The following is a 7,089-nucleotide window of genomic DNA, read 5'->3' on the forward strand; positions in this document are numbered from 1 at the left end:
ATTTAGTAACATTATCTATAATTTTGAATTTTAAATATTTTATTAATTTAATTTTAATTAAAATATGACTTTGGATATAGATGTAAGTATTTTAGTTTTAGAATAACATATACATAATTTTAAAATTTATAAGGATATTGATGTAATAATTAAAGTTTAAAATGATATCAATGAAATTTTCGTTATCATCATATCATATCATATCATATTATATTATAAAGGAAATATTTTTCTTATCACCACATTCATTTGAAACTCTCATGCATTTTCTTTTCACCACATTCATTTGAAACTCCCATAACTTTTCAATTTCTTTCTAATAATAATTATAAGTTAGTTAATAAGGTTAAATAAATATCAAACATAAAGTGTAATGATATATATAAACTAAATTTGAATATTAAAATAATATCTTTACTTCTACTTATTAAGTGATATTTTTTAGCTTTTAACATATTATACTTAATTTATTAGTTTTAATATATTGTTGGATGTAAACCATTATCATTTTAAAGATATAATTTTTGGAACAATTTATATAAAATACTTAAATTATTAATTTGAATATAACATTATAGGGTCAACTTAAATATAAATTTTAGTTTAACTTAAATAACCCAAATAATATTTTGTAAATAGTTAAAAATGATTAATTATAGTGCTTTTCTAATAATGATTATAAGTTGGTTAATAAGGTTAAATAAATTTTAAATCTAAAGTGTAATTATAAATATACTAAACTTCAGTTTTAAAATAATATCTTTAGTTCTACTTATAAAGTTATGTCTTTAATTTTTAACATATTATACTTAATTTATTAGATTTAATATGTTATTGTATGTAAACCATTATCAGTTTAAAGCTACAACTTTTGAAAAGTTTAGACAAAATACTTAAATTGTTATTTTAAATATAACATTACAATGTCAACTTAAATATAAATTTCAGTTCCACTTGAAAACCAAAAAATATTTTGTAAATAGTTAAAAGTGATAAATTGTAGTGATAAATGCAAAAACGATTTTCTAATATTAATTTAACTAAAATATTTTCTAAAGATATTTTTATAATCGTTAAAAGTTTTCAAATAAGTAGCTTAAAATAACTTATAATAACAACAATTAAAAATAACTCTATATAAATGATTATATTATTATCTTTAAAATCAAAAAACAATATTTGATTTTTAAATAATTATAATGATAGAAATTAAAACATTAAGCCAATAAATTTTTAAAAATTAATTAACAATAACAACAACTATAAATAATATTAAACCATATATTATATTAAATTTTATTCATTTGTAACTCGCGGATAGAAGTAATTCAAATGATTGAGATTATGCAGTTATAACATATATATATTATCAATTAATTCAAAATAATCAATATATTATATCAATTTAGTATACGAATTATAATATCAAATTTAACAACAACTATATTAAAAAAATATATATTTGTAAAAACTTCAACTCTATAGGTATTTCTGCACAACGCACGGACATTCGCCTAGTTAAACATAAATCTAAACAATTTGTATATGAAAATATGTATTCCAACACGGTGTGATCCTCTATGTATGTCTGTTTTTAGAAGTAGCAATGATTATGTTTTCATTATTATGTATGTTATTCTATTTTTCTAACTATGATTTGTACTTGCTATAACGTAATATAATATATTTAATAATTTTTAAACAACATATCTACCATAATAAATGAAAATAACTTTGCCACATGTCCTCTTCTCATTCATTTGGACACATGGCATTTTCTAGAAATTTTAAAATTTTCTATTTTCCACTTGTCATTTTATTGTATTTTTGATTTTATTAAATTAAAATCCACATTTAATATATAAGGTAATATATATGTAAGGTATTTATTAGAAAATGGTTTATATATGTAACGTATCTAATGCATTAAAGTCTCATTAATTTTAATAATTCAAAAAATTTCTTATTTTTCTTATAAATTTAAAGTTTTCAAATTGTTAAAATTTTATATTTAATTTTTTTTAAATAAACCCATGTAATACATGGGTCTCACACCTAGTGTGTTTAATAAGCAATTTGAAACATTAAACTCCCTCTGATTTGTCTATGATCATGAGTCAAGATTACACATAGTAATAATAGAAAGTGAATATTTACAAAAAATATTAAAATTCTCTTTGTCAAATTGAAGAGTTTAACCTACCATAAATTTGGTAATGCATAAATGTTTGTTAGGGTTTCGTTAACTCCAAGGAAGGGACTTGGGAGCCAAGAAAAGCGCCCAATGTTTCTGTTTGTAAGTATTCAAATTCTCTCTTGGGATTCTCATCTCTTCCGTCATTTATATCACTTCCCTTCTCAATTCTTCCACCCCAATCCATCCGCCTTCTCTTCCGATCAACTCTGAAAATCAACACCATGGTATGTTCATCGCTTTCTCCTGTTCTTATCGATTACCACAATAGAATTTGGATGTTTTTGAGTCGAATTTGATGGTGTTTTGGGTGGATAACTGATAAATGAATGCATGATGATGATGCAGTGGTTGAGACCATTACTGTTTGGCTCGCTTTCAAGACAAGTGACGGCAATGGCGGTTCATCCGGCGGCCACCATAACCACCATACTCCATTACAGTCGTCTCCTCCCTCGGGATCTCGCCGTTGATTTAGAGAGACACCGATTCATCCGCCATGAGTTAATCGATCAGCATGACTTCCTGTTCAATTTCATTGTTACCATTTTGACATGCTTCTGGTAGCTACCGTCGGTAAATTTGCCGGAGTTGACTCACCGGCGCCGTTTTTTGCTCAGTGGCTGAGGCTTTAGGGAAATTTCCATAAAAGTAAATATAAGAATAAAATATTGAGTTTTCGTAGTAATGATCATTTTAAATTATGTTTTAAACCTTATATGTACCTTTATTTAGTTCAAAACTCTAAATTTTAACAAACCAAATCGATAACAAATATTTTCGTTTGCCCAAAAGATGAAAAAGAATAAAGTCAACATTCTTGCATTCAAGAGATTTTAACCATAAAGTCTTTTCTTAATCTTAACTATATTATAAATCACTTGTTTAAGAGGTACAAATTATAAGGCTTGATGGACATACCTTTAATACAAATACTAAAAACATTGGTTTAAAAACATACCATAAATAATGTCTGTTAAGTATGTAAACTAAGAAGTAATCTTTCAAATTTAAAATGAAAACCTTTTATTGTGGGCTTTTCCATATCACCCAATCTCGACACAATCCAAAATCCCTGAATTTCGAGTAACGCTGTCTATTAGACCAATAAACCTGAAACTGAAATCTTAGTTCTTTTTCATATACTTCTCTGTCCTTTTACCCAAAAGAGGTAATCAGGTAATACAGTCGTACACTCGTACTACCACCGATACATCTTCCTTTAACCCTCTTATCCCAGTATAAATTTCACATTTTATGTTTTTATTGACCTATTTTTATTTGTTTAGAAGAATTATAACACACAGAAGTGATTTTTGTTGTATGGCACAGGATGAATAGTTCAAATTGGAGAGAAAGTCTGTGACTATAGAGCCGCTCGCTTCTGTTTTTTTTCATGTTGCCTATTCACAATTGGTTGATTAAAAATTTTTGAACATGAAATTCATTCGTTGGAAAATATTTGTCTAATATACAAAGATTGCAATTTTTATACCAAAGAACCAATCCCGCTTGTGGTGATGAACTTAACTGACCTGAAAGTAGACTTAGAACATAAAACTCAATCTTTTGAAGATGTAATTAATTATTTCTCTACTTGAGTCTTTGTCACGAATGATTTATTGATTAATTTTTTTAATTTTCCCATATAGTATACTTATTATTGACTAAATAAACTATGCAGGTGTTGTTTTTTTTAATCTCAAATAAGTTATGAAAGGGGTTGTTGAATCCTTGATGAGATCTATAGAGATGTATGCTACGACATCTTGACAAAATAAACAAATAAAAAACATGTAGTATGTAGTTTTGTACTTCGAGACTTGGAGTACAAACTTGATATGTGTGGGGTAGGTCCCAAGTCCAACGAAGTAATGTTTGCAACACGAGTTTCATATTCCATGTACTAGAACGTATACATCTACTTCATATTACCTGTTTACTTTTATTTTCTTGATAATTTATGCGTTGTTCTGTGGAATATTTAGTTCGTTAATATAAGGTTTTAAATTATGTGCATACATACCAATTGAGGAAATGGTTTTTGACTTTTTCTTTTTTCCATTTTTAGCCCAACCTCAACCTTGGAATGCATTTGTATATGTATTGCAAGGCAAATGTGCGCTTTCAAACTCAAAATTATATTCAACAACATCCCACCATCTCCTACTTTTAGATCTTGGAGATGAAAGAGGTTTTTAGTTGGAGGGGAACTGCTCGGATATTGAACTGTGAAAATTATCCTACTATTTACTTTAATAATTGTTATAAACATATAGTAAGGATGGAAGAAGTTGTAAATAAAGAGAGTTCACTACATTTAACAAGCACATTTACAACTCTTAAACACGTTAACTAACTGTACTGATTAGTTTTGCAATGGTCATGTTTTCATATCTAAATACCTGATCTAAACTTGGTGGTAATGAGGGAAGACAGTTAATTTAGGCTAAAGGAAGTGGTGCCGAGCACCACCTTAACGCCCAACCTTTGCAGAGGAGAGCGACTCGCCAGTGGGCTGTGGAGGAAGGCATTTTTCTGTTGTTTGCTAAGTATTTTTGTGAGATAAAAAATACCATAAGGTTTCGCCTTATTTTTAATTTTAATCATGCACTTATTAATTGTTCAAGGTTTACTAATAATTTATAGCCATTTGTTTTGTTTCAATTGCAAAAGAGTTCAATGTAATTGAGTTGAGATCAAAAGACAAACTGATGTCACATTTTTAGATGACTCAACATACAAAGTGGAGTATTTTAGCTTGGAAGCTTTTTATTTATTAATAACATCTAAATAATGTTGTTGATATAAGACATGGAATCAAGTGTTGCAATTTTCCTCCTTATAAAACATAGCCAAGGACACAATATTATGCAACGTGCAAAAGAGATTTAATACATTTTTTTACGATGTATTGAACACAACATATAATACTTTGGTCAAAATGGTAACAAGAAATCTAAAACATGCTACCATTAACATTTTCTTTTTGATAAATGTATAAAATATATAGATTTTATATACATAAACTTGTGTAAATATTTTTTCTTATATCAAAAGTTTTATAGCCTAATATGACTACATGTAGTTGCTAAAATTTGAACTCCTAAACTTTAGTTCAAATAAACATTTTGTAAAATACTTAATCTGCAATGCCTTTGTATATAAACCGAATTACTATTATATAATTTAATATATATGTAGTTAAATCAATATTTACAACTCTTTTGTGTGTAAACTCAATTACTATTATATAATTTATGTATATGCAATAAAATCAATATTTATAGCTCTTTTGAAGCGCCACCTATAAAAGCACCATTAGCATTCACATCAAATTTATTTTATTCTCAAATGAAAATACATTTTTAATTTTAACCTAAAAAAACAACATACTTTTAATTTAACCACAAAAACTACACTTATATTTTGAACCAAAACAGTAATGTACTTTCATTTTGAAAAAATAAAAAATAAAAAAAATAATAATCTCAAAAGTATGTTGCTATGATGGAAAAACAAATGAATGTATTAAGTCATTGCACTTTCGCTCCTTTGTATCAAGATATTATACTTCGAATAATTATAAAGTTAAATCAACACATTTATCGTTTAAATCAAAGCAGAAACATATTTATATTTGTTGCACTACTTGTCATCGACTCACCATAAAGGATACTAATCATCGCATTAAAACTATCTTTCGACACAAACTATTCGCCCCCCGCTGCTTTGTGAAGGTAAACGGTTAACACACACACATATATATATATATATATATATATATATATATATATATATATATATATATATATATATATATATATATATATATATATGATCATTTGAGAACTCATAGTTTCCCGAAAACCTGAGAATTAAAGGTAGAGCATTGAATAAAAAAAATAAAAGGCACGGATGAATAGTGACATGAGTGTAATTATAACTTAACTTAACGTCAATTTAGGTTTTTCTCGATACACATTGACGGTAAATCTGGTATAGAAACACTAACATTACAAAAAATCAATACAACATAAATTACTAAATTAGAGAAATCACCATAAATTACTTTTTCTCTCCCTTCTTTCTCTTTCTTTTCTCTTACTTCTTCATAGATCTCCTCCTTCGTCCCTCCATCCACCGCCTTTACCTCAGTCTAGGATCAACGTGCAACTCCAATCTGACGTCCTTAATCTCCAGATTGCCGACGTTGAATCCACCAACCGAGTGATCGTGTAATATCCCGTTTAAAATAGAATAATTAAATAATAAACCCGAAACCCTGAGAAGTAATTTTTAATATTATTTTAGATTATTATAGCACAAAATCAAATAATAATTAGCGAGGTGTTGATTTCGAGGAAGTTAACTAGCATAATTTAGAAGTTGGGGTTAAAATGTAATTTTCGGATGAGATTGTAAAGAATTCTGAAGGTTGAGGGTTCTTTAGTAAATTGTGGGCTTATTATGAGAAGATTTTTGAAAATTGGGGGCTGAATGGTAAATATTGATCAAAGTTGAAAGGATTTTACGGAGTCAGGGGCTAAATGGTAATTTTGGGACTTAATATGAAAGGAATTGTCATGGAGCTAGAAGTGTATTGTGGGAAAAGTTCCTCATATGAGCGGGTATATACCACCACCTTCTTTAACCCTAACCCTATTCCCAATCGCCAACTTCACCACCCTTATACCTCCCAACCTCCATCCGCCACCACCTCCATCATAGAGGTCGGGAACCACCAAGCCCGTTGCAACCACTGCCGATATCGCGTCCGCAGGAGACCACAAAAGCCAATCATCGTTGCAAATTCCAGCAGCCGATGAAGACGATTGCCACAAGTTGGCGTCATTCCGCTGCCACTGAATACGTGAGCCGCAATCCATGCTCTC

The 7,089-nt window shown here is 28.4% G+C and overlaps 1 long non-coding RNA gene across 1 annotated transcript; it reads left to right on the plus strand.

The window, feature by feature from the left end:
- The first annotated feature begins 2,264 nt into the window (after positions 1–2,264).
- LOC122197728 (uncharacterized) lies at positions 2,265–2,958 on the plus strand. The gene is made up of 2 exons (XR_006191381.2): positions 2,265–2,421; positions 2,543–2,958. It is a non-coding gene; the product is annotated as an uncharacterized LOC122197728 (long non-coding RNA).
- Positions 2,959–7,089: the final 4,131 nt, after the last annotated feature.

This window comes from Lactuca sativa, chromosome 4 (assembly GCF_002870075.4).
Source record: "Lactuca sativa cultivar Salinas chromosome 4, Lsat_Salinas_v11, whole genome shotgun sequence".
NCBI lineage: Eukaryota > Viridiplantae > Streptophyta > Magnoliopsida > Asterales > Asteraceae > Lactuca > Lactuca sativa.